The 20,709-nt window shown below is 33.9% G+C and overlaps 2 long non-coding RNA genes across 3 annotated transcripts in view; one reads left to right on the top strand and one right to left on the bottom strand.

The window, feature by feature from the left end:
* LOC118894948 overlaps positions 1-16,346 on the top strand; it is a 30,320-nt gene extending 13,974 nt beyond the window's left edge. Inside the window, exons 2-3 of the long non-coding RNA XR_005019796.1 lie at positions 4,493-4,559; positions 16,217-16,346. This is a non-coding gene — a long non-coding RNA (uncharacterized LOC118894948). The remainder of the gene's footprint in view (positions 1-4,492; positions 4,560-16,216) is intronic.
* Positions 1-20,709, bottom strand: part of LOC118894947 — a 370,967-nt gene that overhangs the window by 154,381 nt on the left and 195,877 nt on the right. The gene's annotated exons all lie outside the window — the stretch shown is intronic.

Raw genomic sequence — 20,709 nt, 5'->3', positions numbered from 1 at the left:
TAAATGGCATAAAGGCATAGATTACATAGAGGGATCTACACACTTAATTGATTTTCACAAAACCTGCTGCATGTTTTGGTCTGGTTGTAATTTCCAATACATTAATGGTTCTGCTGCCACTTAGACATACATCGTACCAAGTACTCATAGGTATTACTTCCCTTTAACTAGTAAACCTAGTAATGATGCTTCCAATCCAATTTAAATCCATTACAATTTAGCTCATTTCTGTGAAATTTAGAAGAGCACAGCTGTACATTTTGCACATCTGTAAATTACTTTTAATTGCACTTTTCTCAAGTGAGAAAGGAGAAGCTCTACCTGCAGTGCAATTTGTATATCTGACCACAGAAATGCTAGTAAATGCCTGTGCTTTATATATATAATTTCATTTTGGGCTACATAATCTCATCTCACTATTAATCCAGACTTTTATGTGATTTAGCTACTACAAGTTTCATCTTGAGTAGGCATTAAAATGGAAAATGGAAACTGTAAGATATTTGATTACTCTTAAGTTGTTAACTTATCTAAGAGGAGGGAACAAATTTCATAGGTAGACTGGCTAATTCTGAAAGTAGAAAATATGCAAATACTCCTACATACATATTTAATGATTTGGGTATTGAAAATTAAAACAAATTCCAGATATGAGGTAGCCTAATAGCCTTACATTTTATCTAAGACCAATTCATTCAATAAGCCCTTTGTCTTATATCAGACATTTTGAACTGTTGATTACCAAAGTCAATTACTGGCTTCTAGTAACAAATAGCAGTTTCTAAATTAAATTTGCTGGCACAAAATATGTCAATAGAAAAATGTTATCATTCTATAAATATTCTGAACTGATTATTGCTCTGTTTCATCTGCCAAAATTACAAATCGTTCTTTATTTCTACATCCTTGTTGATTCATTTCCTGACAATCGAACATGTTTTAGAAATAGCTAAATCACACTTGAACAGAGATTTTCTGTGCATCAACTTTTTAACTGTCAAGCTACCTAAATGTATCTAAAATTGGATGTTGACAAAAAAAAAAAATCCCTCCAGAGAATATTTATGAATGAACCCTAGGAATGGAGAGGAAAGAACATGTGATCAGGTTAGAATCCTACAGAATAAGCACTGGCAACATACATATAATTTTCAAAAACTGCTCCACTAGCAAAAAAATCATATCTAAATCATTATGCCTTACAAAGAATGTAATAGAAAAAAATGCTTTTGAAAAGTAATTTTCAGATGACATCTCAAATAAAATTATAATAAAGCTAATCCCACATATTTAATTTCAGGAAGGTTGCTTCTTTCACTGTTTAAATATTTTGGACACACAACATATATTGATATAAACTATTTTGATCACAAAACACAGTTTATTAATTCACAACTAGAAAATGCATGTTGTACAGTTTTCAGCAACTCAACCTTTCATGCACAACTGTCCGCATTCTTCAGGAAAGTGTCCAGGTTTAGGCAAGAATGAAAAACTAATTATCCTTGTTAAGGCTGAGTTGGCTTGGTTATTATGCTGATTTGGCCAACTGATTGAGCTGACCTACCCAAACTGTGATTTTGTTTTTTTAAATCACTATACAGAGAAGAACACTGCCTTTGCCAAAGAAACCCCAATCACGGACCCTCCAGTGAACAACAAGAAAGAGTGTGTTCTGCAACCCCTCTCTGTAAACATTTCTGAGATTAGTGTTATGGGGGCTCTGAAGCAAGGCTAGAGGATTTCAACAGGGAAATGATTGCACGGGCCTGAAACACCATAGATCATACAGACTGGACCAAAATCATCCCTTTGCCACCACTTTCCCAGCAGTTCTTAAGTGAAGGCTGCTCTCAGAGCCCACTGGGTATCTTTCCAGTTTGTTGTTTATGTATGAATAGCAAGTTGTAATTAGTTTCTATAAAAATACACCATGTCATTAATCTTCATCTTATTTTCTATTTTAGTTTTTTAAACTGAAGTCCACAGAAAGCCCATGTATTCCTCACATTTACATAAACATTAAAAAAATACACAATCATTCCTTTCAAAATCTCTGCAAATAGTAAAGTAGTTGATAATCACAGGAAAGAAAAAAAAAATTGAAATATTTTCAGGCACCCCCCAACACACACATTATGACCTCTTAAGTTAATGGGAGAAATGGAAAGCAAGGCACGACTTAGTCTCATGATATTTTTAAGGAGAACTATTATGTAACATTTCAATAATAGCAAAGTGGAGGCAACTATAAAATTAGTAAATATTAATAATTTTTAAGCAAATGATGGCATTCTACATTTCCTATAAATTAGTAAATCTTTAAAACTAATAATGATCATATATTTAGAATCACTACACAAACATGTAAATGACCACTAACTTCCACAGGATATTCAGTGCTTCAAAATATCAAAAGCATCAGATTTGATGTGATCTTTATACTGACTCATATATATAGACTAGCTTTCAATAAGAAACTCAAAATCTTCGTTTATTCAGCGGAATATGGAATAAGAATAAACCTAGAGCCTACTACTACACTTTCTGGCCTAATGCTCACAAGACAGATATCTCAGGATGTAGGCAGATACTCAGGTTGGCAGACGTACCTGGACACATAAACAAGAGAAAACTAAAAACTAAAGAGTTTTTTAGAAAAAATTTTGAGCACCAAAAAAGAGGCCTTTTGCTGATCTTGACTCTGAAAGAGGACTATACAGCTAAATATAAATAACCATTGTTTAAATATATACTAGGTCAGGTCGCTTATAAAATAAACCCTACCATGTTTAAAAACGATATCAAATAGCAATATTTACTTTATGATAATTTAAAAATTTAAACCATTATTAAGTAAAAATGCAACAAGTGCAAATCAACGTTCTTTATATGAAAAAGTCACAACCAGAGAACATTATTTTTATTCACTATTAACTGTGTTAAATCAAAGCATAACATTTAAAAATTACTTGGTTATCTAATTTGTAGTTAAATATTAGCTGCGTGGAAATATGACAGTTGTTCATCTCATAAAAGAATGATACACTGCAGTTATTTCTGTGAAAAAAGTCTTATGAATGCATTTTTTAAATTGTAATTAATTCTTTAATGTTCAAGATTTATTTTATTAATTAAATGACAAAATATTTATCAGCAGTTTACACGAAAAGTATCTCTTGACTTTTAGCACATAATTCCTCCAAAACAACAAAGGTCGGTTTCTCACGTGCTTCACCACCTACGTTTGTTATTGCAAATCCAAGATCATCCCACATATATCAATCTTTTATGGCAGAGGTCACTGAAGTTGTGCCAAAATTCAACACTTATATTCTATCTAATGCAGTGATACATTTATCTCATTGCTGGAATTTACCATTTAGAACAAAGCATTTCATTAACGGATAAAATGCTCATCCAAAATGCCCTGTTGTAACATTTCTCACATTTTTAAAAATCGTGGATAAAACACTGCAGTTTAAAGTTTCCTTTTCAACAAGAATTAAATTTTATACTTAATTATTTAAGAGCTCTTTTAAATGGGGGGGGGGGGAAGAAAGCATTTTATGTGCCTGTTGCATAATTGAAACAAACCAAAACACTGTCACACTTAAAACGGTAAAGGCCCATAATCTAAATTGACAACTACAAATGAAATACACTTTCTCTGAAGAGTGAAGTAGTTTCCGTATGGTAAAGTGGAATAGGTTTTAGTACTTCCAACAGATTGGGAAAAATGCTGACTAAAGCAAATTATTCCAACTGTTCTTTGCAAATAAATTTAACAAAATATCAAAATATTTTCTTTTTACAAGTAATTGTATCCTGAATATTGTTTTAAAATGTCAACTCAGTGAAAAAATGTAATCAGTGTTTTGCATTTATGGTCCCAAAAGGAAAATTAGCTAATAAGTCTGCTAAAAAGCCTACACTTTTGAAATATGCAATTACAATTCATAGCTATAGCAAAAGACAGTAAATTTCTTAGTAAATTTAGCTAAAGTGTATAACTTAAATTTTTCTCAATAGTTACTTGTTTCTCCCTCAACTCAAAAGTATTTGTCATTTTATACAATTAAATTTCTTCGGAACTCACAAACTAACGTATCTGTGTACTTTAAAAGTTCGATATTTTATGGCATTTATTTTGCTATGGCCTCTAATTAACCAAAAAACCCCACAACAACAGCTAAAATCATCAGTTGAAACATTTTTCAGTATATTTTAGAGAAACATTCTGTCAATTTCAAATAAGCAAAATAATTAATTAAAAAATAAAAAATGGAAACAGAAGACAATATCGTATGCATGAGAGCTAAGATTAAAATAAAAATAGAATTCAAAAATAATGTTTTAAGCAAGAACCCTGCTGAATAAGCAAGCTATCTTATTTTTCCTGCACCTGTTTGATGATAGTAAATGATAAAAATGTTCCTGCTTTATGCAAATTTTGAAATATCTAACTTATATATTAACTTCTTTTTTTAAGAATATCGAAGATTACATTAAATGAGAATTCAACTGCGAACTCACATGGAAGTACAGAACTTATCCAGGTAAATATCTATAAATAGCAGACATGTACTGCCCTTTCCCAATTTATAGCATCTCTGTATTTTAATGCTGACTGATATGGTAACTTCAAACACTCCATGCCTCAGTGCAACTAATAGCAATGTAAATACAGCAATACCAAAAAATATTTTATATATACATAAATTATATATATATTTAAATTGATCTGAAAGAAATCAGATGCATTTTCTAATGCTAAAATTTACTTAAAGTTAATTTTCATTTTTTTCTATGACCCCAATTAGCAATCTTTTACACTGTGTAATAAAAAAGAGAAGATAAACATAGTGATAAATATATGAAAAACATACCTAGTAAGACAGCTCTAACTCATGTTTCTTTAAAGAATAAATCAGGCTCTCATCAATATTTTAAAAAGAAATATGATTATTGTAAAGTGAAAAATAAAGTTTCACTCTAGATTACCACAGACTAACATATAAGGCAAAATAGCATTTAGTATAATAGGATTTCTTAAAAAAAAAAACAGAGCAACCGAGATCCTACTTTTCTGCTTTTAAATACACTGCAGTGTGTCTATTTTTAATGTCTAAATATATTGCTGAAAATGGTTACATAAAATCTGAGGTTGTTAATATCTGATTACTAAGATATTTCATTGCAACCTGTGAATTTAACTCTTAAAATACTGGAGTATAAAGTAACGTATCGGCTTACATGACAAAAGCCAGTTAAATAAAATAAAAACTGACAGTTCCAAAAATTAGATGAAAGTGCCTTTGACCTTTCTTTCATAAAAAAATAATCATCATTTTTATTGCAAAACAGCAATTAAATACAATTATTTAAAGTTATTCAGTCATGTTTATATATCAAGCACTTTTAAAACATTTGTTATAAATACCATCAGGGTGCTAATACACTTTTAAAATTATACAAAAAGTGCCAACACTTTTTAGAATCCCAAACAACATGATATTTAAAATATACAAAAATCCCATTTTAAAAAGGTTAAGCTGAATTGTGCGCACAGCGAAACTTCTAGAAAACTTCATTACTTACTGTTCACTGAGTATTACTTACAGAGATTAACAGTTTTAAGAATTCATCTGTTATTTATCCTGAAGTGTTTTGAATAACCCTTTCGTACTGTATACTTCTCAGTGTGATGACCGTCCCTACTCTGGTCTGCTGAGAAAAACAAAAAAATCGGTAAACCTTCTTCTTGAAGATTGCTCTTGTTATAACATATTTTAGGTGGCCACAAGCAGGAATTCATAATTCTCAAAGCAACAATATAAGGAAATTTTTTTAAATGTTTGTTTCATATTTACTGTATAAAGTCATTTTGACATGCCTACACAACTGGTTATGGCAGCTCTCAGACATGATTTCTAATAAAAAAAAAATTTTTTTTTGCTCCAGGTTCTTTAGAGAAAGCTTGCCGCTGGGAAGTTGATTTTGGCCAAGTGCCAAAATCATGTGCAAAGGGGCCTCATTAGGGATTCATGGCAGCCTTCAGCACTAACAAAAAATGTGACCCAACAGGCTAAATCAGCGACTAAAATTAAAAAGTAAGAGACAAAGACAACTTACTTAATATTCCTTCCAAAGCAACATTAAACTTTTTTTGGTAATTAAACCCTTGTTAGTCTAATGCAGCGTTCCTCTGTCCTCAAATGATTGTACAATTACTCTTTAAAACTTGTCAATTTCCCTTCTAAATACACTTTCTTTCTACGGCAGTTTACAAAGATTTTGCTATATAATAAAACCCTATATCCAGTATAATCAGTTCAACAGCAGAAAACAAAATCTTAAAAATGCAGACTACAGTATTCCCTTAAGATTTAAATAAACAAACAAAAAATAAGCAAACAAATAGTACCTTTTAAACTTCTACAAAAGTGAACAGGCACACTCCAACCTCACGTAGCTTGTGATGAATCATTCTCACTGCCCAACTTTTCCCCAAAAAAGTAGATTTGATATGCAGCCTTACCTAGATGTCTTCTGGCTTTTCTGCAGATCAAAAAGTTTCCTGCCTAAGCACACAGATATTCTTTCACAAACCATAAAGGGCCTTTTATGAATCCAGCACTGTAACAGGCTGCCTTCCACACCACGTTGAGAGCCCAGTGCGCCAGCTCTCAAGATAAAATACATTGCTAATACACAATTAGTGGGAGAGGTTGTCTACTGGAGAATTTATCTTAACGAAAGAAGGAAAAAGAAGCGTTTTTTCTTTTTTTTTTTTGTTTTTTGGTTTTTTTTTTTTTGGAAAAAGCAAAGAGGGTGCGGTCAGATGTTAGGTTTTGCCTGAGAAAGGGCCCTACACTGCACTAGTACCTAAATACTAGCAGAAGCTGCCTGGGAAGAGAGCCAATGGAAGGACTTTGTTTGACCCAGCTGCCAATCTCCCCTGAAGCCGTGCGCCAGACTAAACACTCACACTATTTTAACTCAAATCAGGCTACAGCAGCTGTTTGCTTTCCGGCTCTGAGCTCTGCACCCAACATGGCTTGTGCAGTTCACCCAGCGAGCTCTGCTAGCCGCCTGGCTAAAATCTGTTCTGGGCTGGGATTTGTCATTGGAGAGCAAAATTTAACCCTATTCCTCGTGGTAAATATGAACTGTTTGTTGTTCAGCGTTTGGATCTTGTAGTTTGGAATAATTCTGCGATCTATTTAAAGAAGAGTGATATTTTATATCACAGAGGAAAATTGAGATTTGAAGGTTATAGAGATTCATATATTTCTTTGAAATTCTGACATAAATTCTTCTGATGTATTCAAGTTAACACTAAAATAACCCTTGTGTGTAACAATAACAAGACTTATACCAAGCACTTCTAAGAACAAAGATGGTACCCATTCAACCCAATCCAAACTTCTTTGGCCCTACCAAGATGGAAAGTTGGTATCACAGGATCAGAGACTCACATCATTCTGAGAGTTAGTACTTACTGCTTAATGCTCTGGAAAGTTCCTCCAGAAGCAACATCTAAGCACACAAGTAGTTTGTTTTCCTTATATGGAAAAGTACAAAGTGGTCCGATTTATCTTTCCTAAATTTCTAAGCTTTTTTAGCTATTAGGCTGAATGTGAAAATAAATCCTTAGTTGTAAAAGATTAAAACATGCCCACTGGTAGTCTAAAGTGAAAAGGAAACTAAAGAGAAGTTAGTCAGGAGAAGCACAATTTAAATAATAGTCAAAATTATCTGATGTATCAGGGAGAAGAGATCTGATAACTAAGAGCTGTTGCACCCAAGGTAGGAGACAAACATTACATATATGCAGAAAATGAGTCAGGAAGTCATTCAACATGTGGAAGAGGTAGAGAAGTTGAGAGGAGTGTGGTAACACGGATTATAACCAAGTTATTCTTACTCCTGACCAAATTCCTAATTACGGACAACAATGGTGAGAGAAGACAGAGGGATTTTAGTTTCTGTTGTTGCTTGGGGGTAGAAGGATGGCTCTTCATTTAGGGCAAGTAGCCAGTAAGACTTTTTTTTTTTTAACATAACTAATTTGGTTCACACTGCAGTCAGAAGATGACCAAAAAAGAAATATTTCTGATATACTGTAAAAGTACGTCCAGGGATAGTTTCAAAAAGTTGTTTCTTTTGCTTTAACAGAGAGTTTACTTTGTTTCTATTTCTGCCCCCAAAATAATATGTCTGTTTTCTTATCTTAGAAATGAGAGATCAAAGTTACAAAAATTGTCATTTTATGATAAAATGTTATTTTCTCAGATAGAAAGTGGTGAAGATGCTTATAGAGAGGTTGAACTATTAGGTTTGATGCGTGCACATAAACTGAAAGACCTAATTCATTAAAAATGCATGTCAAGATAATATTGTATAACAGGTGAGTTATTATCTCATCCTGAAAGTAATACACATATTAACCCAAAAGATTCCCATTGGATCTGGCTTCCTACATAGCAGAGTATAATTAGCTGCTAAAAAGTCTCATGGAATCAAATAAAATGCTGGGAAATCGTTTCTTCTGTGCCTCTTTCTTTCAATCCAAGAAAATATTCAACAGGTTTCTCTGAATAGTCTATTACAATCTACCAAGAAAATTATCACCCATAATTACACAGCTCCATGTACTTCTGCAGTAGCTATAAAATGGTGGCCCTGTAGTAACATTTGTTCATCTCAGTAATTACTTCTCTTACACTGCATTCTGCACTGCTATGTTCTCCTTAGACACTTGTGCACAAAGCAGTTAGTTCACATCACGAGTGTTTGGGGCTGAATTGTGTTCCCCTCCCTCGAAATTCATACATTGAAGACCTAATTCTCAGAACCTCAGAATGTGACAGTATTTGGAGATGTGAACTTTTAAGAGATGATTTAGTTAAACAAGGTCATTAGGGTGGGCCCTAATGCAATACAATTAGTGTCCTTACAAGAAGAGATTAGGACACAGATACACACAGAGGGAAGATCATGTAAAGACACAGGGAGAAGAAGTCCACCTGCAGTCAAGGAAAGAGATTCAGGAGGAACCAACCCGGCAGGAACCTTGATCTTGAACTTCTAGCTGCCAGAATTGTGAGAAATAAATTTCTGTTTTTGAAGCCATCCAGACTGTGGTATTTTTTATGGCAACCTGAGAAAACTAATACAATGTCTAAGTAAAAAGGAGTGAAAAATTATCTTATCGTTGATTACAATTTGCTTCAATACTCAGGTGTTTGATTTTATTCAATAGAGCATGTAATTTATGAAGGAAGTGTACATTATTTGCATTTTTCAGGAAGAGGAAAAACTACATGTGTGCCAGAGTTTTATATAAAAGCTGTACATGGTGTTAAGAATGAAGAAAAATATGACACAGTTGCCATTCTTTCATGATACTTCTCATTTTCATGTTTTGAACAGGAATACCATGCTTAAGTCATTGTCTGGTACATAATAAAATGCTGTGTGCACAATTAACAGGCACAGACTTTGAAAAGAATTATGGAATAAATAGGTGCTTAGCTTTTCCTTTAGGACAATAAAAAATGGAATGTAGACTTCTGATTTTGCAAGATAGTTTTGATCCATGGACAACTTACAGTTGAGGCCTGGTACTAGATAAAAATTTCATATCAAGAGGTGGAAATATAAAAGGCTAGTCTTTCTAAGGGGAGAGTTCAAATAACTTTTACAAAGGGAATAGACTCTAAAGGAAGAAGGAAAAGAAATGTGGGTGCCTGGCAAGAAAGTCTGGATAAAAGCAAAGGAGGTGAGACTGAAAATAATCAAAGATAGAATAAGTCAAGGGGTTAATCAGAATATCCCCAAAGGAAGCCATATTTGTCCAGATAGTTAAGAATGGACATTCCACTTACATAAAGTTGGAAGCAGCAAGATAATGATGGGAAATGGATTAGAGTAGGAATACTTCTGCTGTTGTGTCAGGCAGAATTCTAAGACAGCCCTAAGATTCCCACTCCCTGGTAAACACTTGTATACCACCCCAGAAGTTGGGCAGAACCCATGAATATGATGATTTAGTTGCTTTGTTGATTAGGTTATCAACCTCTATGTAAGAATCAATGAGATCTCCATGTAGAGTTGGTAGAAGGAGAAAGAAGAAGCCACTATCCAAGTAATATACCTGACCAGAAGAAGTAAGGAAAAGATGACTGATGTTACCAAAGCAATGAGATGTTGTTTTACCCACCAGATGATGTGGATGTGAGCGTTCATTCATCTTTTGATTCACCTATCCTCTCAAAAATTCTATTTAATGCTGACTTTGTGTGTGTGTTCGGTGGGGGCACCACTGCGCTAAGTGTTGTGTGGGACAAAAAAACAACCCCTGATCTCATGTTTCTGTCTAGTAAGCAAACTGATAGCTGAACAGTCAATTCTAAAGAAAATGGCACTGTTTTTGCTGAGCACTTCAGAATGCTGAGGCATTAGGTAATGTCAAGTGGTTTAGTAAGTGTCATAGAATGTTATGACAATATTGATAATTATCACATGTTCAAGTACTTATAATAAACAAGTTACTGTATTGTAAAAAATAATATATTTTTGGTCACCCAACAGCTTCATGACGTCATTGTCTTAAAGTGCCTAAAGACATCATTATTTCTGTGAAATTATGATTGCTAGTTCCTCCTATTTTTTTGGTAAGCAGTTCCATTATTTTCCATGCTAGTTGAGACCAAACAGACCATGTATCTCTTGAAATCCTAACATTTAAAAAATAAAATCCAAGACATCATCATTGTGCACAAAAGCCCATTATTACTCCAAAGTAAATAACACGGTACTTTGAACACCTGTTTCCTAATGAGAATATCCATAAAACACTGAGAAACAACTTCAAATAAATGTTAAATGTAAATTAAATGTGATCAGGGAATGGAATGAATCAAGTTAGTATAAGGAAATGATCTTAAATGACTAAGTAAATATTTCCGTGTAAAGATTTAAAATAAAACATAACACAATATACAATTATCAAAATAGAAAATAAAATTAAGTTCTTACCTGGGGTAACAAATGATGATGCACACAGACTCATAGCACACATACAAACAAACAGACAAAAATATTTAAGTAATAGAAAGATGATGACCTATTCTAACTGATCTGATTAAAATTTTGAAACGGACTTCACATTCCCACTGTAAGTTTTTTTTTATTTAAGCCATTTGCTGCTTCATTCTATTTTCTAGATCTATAAATCTGCTTTTTGAGGCAATCTCTGTAGGCATTTTCAAATTTTATCAAGTTTATTTTATAGTTTCAGAAGGATTAAGAACAATCTAAATACACACAAGGATAAATAGATAACATGAATAGCTCTATATGTATAAATAAATTGAATTAATAACTAATAACCTTTCCTTAAAGAAATCACCAGATACAAATGGTTTCACAAGTGATTTCTACCAAACATTAAAGGAAGAAATAATATCAATTCTCCACAGTCTCTTTCAAAAAAAAATAAATAATTAAAAGCAGAGGAACATTATCTAACTCATTCAGTGAGCCCAGCATTACTCTAATGCTAAAACTAGATATAAGAAAAAAAAATCACAAACTTATATCTCTCATGAACATAGACACAAAACAAAACCTCACTGAAATATTAACAAGTCGAATTCAACAATGTATGAAAAGAATTATATACTACAACCAAGTGGTATTTATTCCATGTATGCAAGGTTGGTTCAACATCTGAAAAATCAGTCAATATAATCCACTGTATCAACAGACTAAAGGAGGTAAATCATGTGATCATATTAATTGACACAGAAGAAATACCATTTGACAAAATCCAATACTCAATCATAATAAAAATACTCAGAAAACTAGGAGTAGAGAAGAACTTCTCCAAATCAATGGAGAACCATCTGCAAAAACCTACAGCTAACATAATCAATAATGAGTAACTAGACACTTTCCCCCTAAGACCAGAAACAAGGCAACGATGTTCCCATTCACCACTCCTATTCAACATCACATAGGAAGTCCTAGCTGGTGCCATAAGAAAAGAAATGGAAATAAAAGGATAAATATTGGAAAAGAATAAAACAGTTGCTATTCATTGGTGATAGGATTGTCTATATAGAAAAATTCCAAACAATTTTTTTTATAAAAAAGCAACTATAGCAAGGCTTCAGGGTACAAGGTTAATATACAAAAGCCAATTGCTCGTTAGCAGATGAATACGTTCTGGGGTTCTAATGTACAGCATTGTGATTATGGTTAACAGTACTGTATTGTACACATGAAAATTGTTAAGAGAATAGATCTTAAATGTTCTCAGCACAGAAAAGAAACAATAATTATGTGATGTAATGGAGTGTTAACTAACACTGCAGTAGTAATCAGACTGCAATATAAAAGTGTGCCAAATCAACATATTGTACTTTGAATTTGTATAATATTATATGTCAATTATGTCTCAATAAAGCTAGTAAAAATATATTTAAAAATTTTAAAGCCAATTTCTTTCCTCTTTACCAGCAATAAAATGTTAGAATTTGAAATTTTAAAAATACCATCGATAATAGTATCAAACAATTAAACACTCAGGCATAAATATAACAAAATATGTACAATACATATATGTGGAAAACTACAAACTGCTGCTTTGTTAGTGGAGAGGGCCCAGGATGCAATGTCTCCAGTACAAATGAGCACATCCATCACAAAGATCTTGGTTTCTAATACCATTCTCCAATAAAAGGAACTAGGGCTCCTTGGAGAATTACCTGATTCTAGGACTCAGCAGTAAATAGGCAAAATGGGCCTGAGGCATCTTATAGTGCCAAAAAGTAAGTAAGTGCCAAAAATAAAAATAAAAAGTAAATAATGATGAAGATATATTAAAGGGATACAGGAGCCAATTGAAAGGGGTTTCGATGGCCAAAGTTGAAACAATCTGAACAACAAAGTAAAAGAAGTAGTACTGGATTATAACCCAAAGTACAAAATAAGAGTCCATGAATACATACTGATATAAATTAATGAATATATATTCCATCCTTAAAGAGGTGGAGCAAATCTGCCCACTCCTTAAGTGTGGGCTGAGCATAGTGACTTCCTTCCAAAGAGCACAATATTGAAAAAGAGAGAGAAAAAATTATAAGTTTATAGTGGAGAAAGCTGACAAGCACTTCTGCAAGCCAGGTGATCAAGATTAACATCAACAGTGATAAATTATTTTAGTAACATTCAATTTTGATATTATGTGATGAAAATGGCAATGTACCTTTGTGGTCGTCCTTCCCAAAATATATTGTTTCAGTCTAAGCATAAGAAAAACATCAGACAAATTCCAGTTGAGAGATACTCTATGGAACAATTGATCAGTAAACCTCAAAATTGTCAAGGTCATTAGAAATAAGGAAAGTCTGAGAAACTGTCAAAACCAAGAATACCCTAAGGAGACATGACTATTAACGCAATATGGTATCCTGGATGAGATCCTGGAACAACAACCAAAAAAGGGGGCATTAGTGAAAAACCTAAGGAAATCTGAATAAAGCATGGACTTTAGTTGGTAATAATGTATCAATTGTGTTTGACCAATTGTGACAAATATACCACACTACTATGTTGAGAAACTAGGTGTGGGGTATACAGGAAATCTTTTTTGTACCATCTTTCCAATAATTTTGTAGATATAAAATTGTTCTAAAATTAAAATTTTACTAAAATGTGCACTAGAAAAATATTTTAAATAGAAAAAAATGATTAAACACTTCATGGTATGTTACCCAATATTTCCTTAGGTGTGGAAGCAATGTCCAGGAAGCAATTCTTGAGAAATATGTATTAAAGTAATAAAACTACTCCTTTGGTTTCCATGACATTGTTTCCCCAATATTTTTTTTTCTTCCCATATATCTGATTTTGTTTTCAACTGTTAAAACGTGTTACTCAAAACTACCTCCTCAGCTACCTTTTTCTTTTCTCGCTCTACTCAGAAATCTACTTGATTTTTACAAATAGGTTGATAACCTCCAAATCTTCAGCACAGACACCTCTATATAGTGCTCCAGATCCCATTTCCTAAATGTCCATTGGCATCCCAATCTCCATTCCTAAAACTATATTTATTCTTTTCCCTTTAACTTGCTCCTACTCTGTTTAATAGCCAACCATTCTCACATGCCAGAAGTCAGAAGAGATCTCACGATATCTCAACAGTTCCTGAGTAAAACACTGGGACAACTGGAAAAACATGGAATATAAAATATAACTGAAGAAAAAAGTTCTTAACAACAACAACAAAAAGAAACTTTAGTGGGCAGATCAAAAACATTTATTTTGTTCTAGGAAAGCAAAAAAAAAATATCATGAAAGAGAAACTGATCTATAGAAATAATTAAAAATAAAATGATAATTCATGAATAATTAATGTTCCTGAAGTGTTAGAACAAATTTTTAAAAAATCAAAGATATCAAAGATAGAAACTTTCTCAAGCCTAATGCTAAATTAAATAATTCACCATGTGCTTAGCAAAATTATTGGAGGAAGATACAGACCTAGGTCACTCTAGCAAAGAAAAATTGTAATTACAATTTTAAAGGACAGATCTTACCACTATCAAAACTGAAAAGGAAAGTGTATGTGTGTGTGTGTGTGTGTGTGTGTGTGTGTGTGTTTCTACACAGGAATAAAAATAGTCTGTCCACATTATTTCTTTACAAAATGAAAAATTAATAATATCCATGTAACATTGGGGTATATTAGTTTTTGAATAAAAGGATTTAGGTCCAACCATAGGGATCAAAGGTGACCTATGACTGTCTTAATCCAATAGAATTAGGTGAAAACCAGACATAAGCCAATCGATGTACTGCATTCCTCCAACCACAGATACTGGTTCAGAGTGAGCTGGACCACATGACCATAATTGACCTAGTCTCTTATGTGAAAAGGAGGCAACTATATCTAAGAGTCACCTTTTTATAACTATGACAGAACCAAGCTTTGGGATAAAAGTGACATCACAAAAGACAGAGAGAAATAATACCTAGCACCTTGATGATATTATTAAAACCCAGATTTCATCTTACCCTACATATGACTGTTTTCAGTTATGTGAACCAGTAAATTTCCTTATTGTTTAAGCTATTTAGAGTTTACTTTTATTTAATACAAATGGAAAGTATCATAACTTGTAAGCTAGCCAAATTTCATTTCATGTGTAAAGGCAACAGAAAGACATCTTAAATGGCCAAAAACTAAGAGATTATACTATTCTTAAGAAAATTGCATAAGACATGCTGGCTGACTAACAGTTGAATCAAAATTAAGTGTCCATCAGTGGATGAATGGATAAAGAAATATATACATAATACATAATGGAATATTAATCAGCCTTAAAAAGAAGGAAATCCTGCCTTTTCTGAAAATGTGTACAAATTTAGAGGACATTATTCTAAGTGAAATAAGCCAGACACAGAAAGACAAATACTTTGTGTTCTCACTTATATGGGGAATCTAAAAAAAGTCAAACTTAGAAAAACAGAGAGTAGAATAGTGATTGCCAGGGACTGAGGAGGTGGGAGAAATGTGGAGATGTTAGTCAAAGGGTACAAACTTTTAGTTATAACATGAATAAGCTCTAGATATCTAATGTACAGCATGGTAACTATCCTTAGTATTAGTGCATTGTATATCTGAAATTTTCCAGGAGAGTAAATCTTAAGTGTTCTTGACACACACATACACACACACACACAGGTAACTATGTAAAGTGATGGATGTGCTAATTAGCTTGACTGAGTGTGGTAACCATTACACAAGGTATGCTTATATCAAAACACCATGTTTTATACCTTAATATGTGTAGTTTTCTTGTTAATCATACCTCAATAAAGCTGGAAAAAACAAAAATAATTTAAAAAAAAAGAATTTAGTATAGAGGCTTTTCCTACTCAAGCTAGACCCAAAACTCTGTATTTGGACTCAGAAATCTTCCCTAAGATATTCTACTTCTTTTTCTCCTCCTTTCCCTATACTAAGAAATAAGTTTGTCATGCTGCATTCTTCATAGCACAATGTGGGATGACCACTTAAAACAATAGTGATGTGTTGTACTCCAATACTTGCTAACAATAATTAATTATTTACCAATTTGTGTTACTGTGCCAGAATTACAAAAAATTCTTTCACTTACTGTTTCTTTTTCCACAGAAAATAATATGTAGAGCACCATGATGATCAGTGAGAAGATATAATAAAAAGTTTGCAGATGCAGATATTTCCTGAGAAAACCCCAATTTATAACATTTAACATCAAGTTCCTATGAATGTACGCAAGAGGGAAGAGATATGGGAACATATGTATATGTATAACTGATTCACTTTGTTATAAAGCAGAAACTAACACACCATTGTAAAGCAATTATACTCCAATAAAGATGTTGAAAAAAAAAAAGTTCCTATGAATGAGCCTCTTATGTGCTTCAAAGTCAACCAATAGAGAATGATCTTAAATAAAGAGAAACAGTTAATAACTAAAATGTATTGAGCACTAATTCTACTAAGTTAGGTTCAAATAAATGGAAGAGCAGGATTAAACCCAAACAATCTGATGCCAGAACTTTAGTTCCTGATCACTGTCTGTACTGTCTCTAAGGAAACATTTATTGAGTGCTCATTATACAATAGGCACTGACTCTGTCTTCTTTGTGATGTAATCATTGTTTAGCTCTCTAATAACATCTTTTGTAAATTATCCATATTATACCATCCATGCACAAACCTAGGTTCATTGTTATGCTTTCTCTCCTTTGTCTGGGCACTTGTGGTAATGTGCTTCCTTCTAGCACTTTGCTTGCCTATCTTCTATTTGGAGACAGCATGGGTATCAGTTGTAATAGGAAGACTTTCCAGACTGTTTCCTGACCAAAATCTAGTTCAGCATTCTTTCTATGCCTTGCCATAGTACAATACATACTTCTAAATCTATTATAATTTGCTTTTATCCATTTCCCAAGACTTTAAGAACAGGGGACTATGCTTCCCTCATTTCAATCTCAGTAACCCATACAGTCCTTGGCACTGAATAAACACTCCTAAATGTTATGAATTACTTAATGAGAAAATTACTGAGTGGAACATTTAATGTTAAGTAAAGCAGAAATCTTGAATTACATAGAAAATATAGATGTTTACAGGTTAATTTAAAATAGCCAATTTAAGCTTATGGAATTGTTCCCATTGAATTTGAGGTTCTTTCTTTGTTGCAAAAGAATTTGGAGATGAAGTGATAGGTAAAAAGTGGATTTATTTAGAGAGAACACAGACTCCACAGACAGAGCATGGGCCATCTAGGAAGGCGAGAGGCCTTGAGAGAAATACACGCCACAGACAGAGCGTGGGCCATTTGAGAAGGTGAGAGAGAGCCTCGAAATATGGCATGGTTAGTTTTTATGGGCTGATAATTTCATAGGCTAATGAGTGGGAGGATTATTCCAATTATTTTGGGGAAGGGGCAAGGATGTCCAGGAATTAGGGCACCGCACACTTTTTGACCTTTTATGGTTGTCCTCAGAACTGTCATGGTGATGGTGGGTGTGTCATTTAGCATGCTAATGTATTACAATGAGCGTATAATGAGGCTCAAGGTCCACTGGAAGTCGAATCTTTCACCATTTTGGACCCAGTTGGCTCTAACCAGTCTTTGTCAAGTACTATGGCTATATCATTCTTTTAAAGGTTGTGCCCTGCCCCTTTCCCTCCTGTTTCATTCCCCCCTCAGAGATTTTACTCCCGTATTTTTATGGGAAGCAGAGGGGCGAAGGTCCGTCTTCTGTAACTGCTTTGAGGCTGAATAGGGGGATCGACACTGCCTGTCAGGGAGTAAAAACTCTGGATGCCTGATCTAGAGGCCCCAGAGGCAGGACAGCTCCTTGTTTTAATTTGGTATGGGCTAGAATCCTCGCATAGCCATCATCTTGATGTGGGACTGTTATAACTGCTACCATAGCCTTCCTATGAATCTTCTTGATGATGAAGCACCTTTTGTAACAGCATCAGAGTACAAAAATATCTATAAATGACAAAAGACTTAAAAGGCATGGTTAAACATCTGATTACAGTGTAATTGATAAAGAAACTTGGTTACTGTTGTGACATACAACATTTTAAGATAATAACTAGAATTATAACTGATAATACTTTATCATGACATGTCAGAATCTTAGGAACTCCATATAATTTCTAGAATATCTGTATTAGTAACATTTGCCATACAATATAACCTAAGAAGATTTATTACTCATTTGACAGTACTTCACATGTAATTTAATTTGACTTAGGAAGTTTTGTCAAAAGAATATCGAAAGGGTTTAAAACAGTCAGATAGGATCATAGGTCACTGTGAAAAAATAGTTATTTACTTAGCCAAAGTGACAATAAAAGATTTCAAAGACAAATGGAGAACAGATCACTTAAAAGGTAGAGTTTAAAACCTGTTACCAAAGGCAGTTTAACATTTTAAGAAGCTTGTCCTTTTAACAGAGAGAAAGGCCAAATTCAGGTTTTGCACCAGCTTACTTTTAAAATTCATTTACTCAATTAAATTCATTTTAAACTTAGTCAGTACTGACCATGCACAAAACTTTTTTTTCTCACAGTTCCTTTCCACGACCTTTCATCACTTTCTGTATCCATCACTTTATTTTTCCATCCAGAAACAGCCAACTTCCTTTTCCCTTAATATTATAAAATGCAATTCCATTCCTCATACTTTCTTTACTGAAAACACACATCCTACTTTCCTTAAGCAACCATGCACTGTCATTGATATCAGCACTCTGTAGATTGGTAAACACAAATCCAAATAATAATTTTTTTAAAAATGTGCTTTCTTATAGAAAATATCTCAGTGTGACACCAAACATATTTATTAATAGTCCTAAACCTTTTGTTTCTCTGTAAAAGGAAGCCAATGTTCAGCAATTAATGTTTCAGTATCTTATTTTATTTGGAAATAACGTAGTTATTTAATAAACTTTCATCATTTAACTTAATTTAGCACAACTCTAGAATTTCAAGTTACCAGAATCTGGAGAGACTAATTTAGATAGGCATTTTTAAAACATAATTATTTTTTAAAAGTTTACGCAAAGCTTTTCTCATTTGCATTTTTTTCCTTAAAAGTTTTTTTCACATCAAGTTACTTTTCTCGTTGACAAATTTGTAATGGATAGAATGAGGTCTTATTTGACCTCTAGTAAACCTAGCTGCAATAGATGTATTATACTTAACATTGATGACTCTAAAGACATGTCTATATTAATCAGACCAACAAGCTTAAGCCACCTTCAATACCAGATATTAGTTTAGTATTGAATATTTCCCATATGACATGAACCTGAAATTCATTGTGGCCAGATTTATATTCCTGAGTATTTATATAAGCACTTAATTTCCTTTAAGCCAATTCAATACAGCTCTTTTACGAATTAATTTTGGCAATATCATACATCTACAGCACACATAGATATATACAAACACACAGACACAGAAACCTCAAAGTTCCCATTTCAAAATTTTAGCCCTGAGTCAGTGTAAAACCCATCAGTTATAAGGGGTTGGATTCAAACTGGGCTCCTGGCAGATGGAACAAATCAAGGTCACCTATCTAGATGGCTACTTTTTACTAATGTTTATAGAAAAGACACTTAGGATTTTTACTTTTATTCTTGACAAGTCAAGTTCTAAATTACTTTCCCCTCTTTGAAATTTGCATTTTAAAAGGATGGTGGCGATAAGGGTTCCTGTTCCCGGAGAAGACTAGGTAGGATTGGAATATTACAGGGAGATTGGCATGGCATCAAAAGCCCATATTAAATGAATTTTGAGATTAGGGGTTGGAGGTCTCATTGACCGTCTGGTTTATGGAGTATTAGCACCTGGAAGGGAAGTTATTAGTTTCCTTTAAGGTGATTTTTATAAGAGTGACAAACTTTGCCTTCCCTGGGATTCCCTGATCCCAGACCTGCGGATCTATAAGTTTTTCAATTTCTGGGGGAATATTTTGGGTTGGACTGTCCATGTCTTGTATAATACACAGTCCAGCCAAAAATGTGCCTTGGCTTTGGTTTTCAGAGAGGGTAAGAGCTGCCCCCAAGGCTGAGAGAAAATCCCTTCCCAATAATGGGCTGGGGCATTCAGGCATGACAAAAAACTTGTGAGTTATAAGAGTCTTTCTCCAGGTGCAAGTTAGAGGGGTGGTGAAATGTTTTAGTTTTGGCTTTCCTTCGACCCCAACAATAGAGCAGGTTTTAGGGGCAAGGGGCCCAGCGTGAGAAGTCAGGACAGGGTAAGTGGCTCCCGTGTCCACTAGAAATTGGACAAGGTTACCTGCCACGTCAGTGGTCACCCGCAGTTCCTCCCGTGTGATGACTGTCCTCTCGGGAGCCTTGGGTGGTCCCGGGTCCCGTCAATCAGCCACTGCCATGACTGACGTGGGGGAATTTCCTTGCTCCCTTCAGAGCTAGTGGCTTTCCCTCTTCCAGTGGCCCATCTTCTTGCCCAATGGGCATAGCGTTTTGGGTGCAGGCTGGGACCTGTTTCCTGAGCATTCTTTGCTCCAGTGTCCAGGACTCCCACAGCTGAAACTGGCTCCCTTTCCTGGTGGAGGTCTTCTGGGAGTACTTTTGGGGTGACCAGGAAGT

Source organism: Balaenoptera musculus, chromosome 4 (genome assembly GCF_009873245.2).
Source record: "Balaenoptera musculus isolate JJ_BM4_2016_0621 chromosome 4, mBalMus1.pri.v3, whole genome shotgun sequence".
NCBI lineage: Eukaryota > Metazoa > Chordata > Mammalia > Artiodactyla > Balaenopteridae > Balaenoptera > Balaenoptera musculus.
The sequence above is the reverse complement of the archived record's forward strand: the minus strand, read 5'-3'. Positions and strand labels throughout refer to the sequence as shown.